Consider the following 858-nt stretch of genomic DNA (forward strand, 5'->3'; position numbering starts at 1 on the left):
ACACACCAAAACACTCCATAATATACTCAACACACCCCACAAGAATAAAAACACATAAAATACACCTAAAAACATCCTAAGCTACACTTAAAACACCTTAAATTCACCCAAAATACACATAACAGCAAATATACAACCTAAACACAGCCAAACACCCCTAAAACACTATTAATACACGCCAGAATACTTTTAAATACAGGCAAAACATTTAGAACACCCAAAACACACGAAATATTACAGAGAAAAGGAGTGCAGGAAGGGAAACTAAGCTAAACATTGTTTTCTCGATATTTACCTGTTATGCTGCCTCCTCCTCTTCCTCTATTTTTCCTTATTTCTTCCTCCTCCTCCTCCATTTCTCCAGTTTTTTCTCCTTCTGCTATTACCTACATGCCTGAGTTTGGAAAAAGCTGGAAACACCTGGAAAACACTGGAAATTACGGTAAATATTGACGAGGAGACACTGGAGCCGAGCGAGTCCCGGATCCTTGATGACGTCACAGGCTACCCGCTGCCACACGTACGTAACTTATTTCATTTTAAAATTGACCCCTAGAAAAAATGAAGCTAGGCTCGATTACCTTATATATTATAACTTGACAATTACTTTAATTAATATTCACAATATCAAAACATCTCCAGCATGAGTAGTTGAAAAGAGATATTAATATGAAATATGGAAAAAGTGTCTTAACTTTGACACCATTAAAAACACTGAAAAGTCCACCCATTTCACTTTACACCACTAAAAAAACACTTTAAAAAATCTAAATTATTTTTTCAAGCATTGCAAAGTTAGTTACAGGCTCAAATAGAGAAATAAAAAAAACAAAAAATGACAAAAACACCACTTTTAAC

The sequence above is a fragment of the Scylla paramamosain genome, chromosome 43 (assembly GCF_035594125.1).
Source record: "Scylla paramamosain isolate STU-SP2022 chromosome 43, ASM3559412v1, whole genome shotgun sequence".
In the NCBI taxonomy this organism is placed as follows: Eukaryota; Metazoa; Arthropoda; class Malacostraca; order Decapoda; family Portunidae; genus Scylla; species Scylla paramamosain.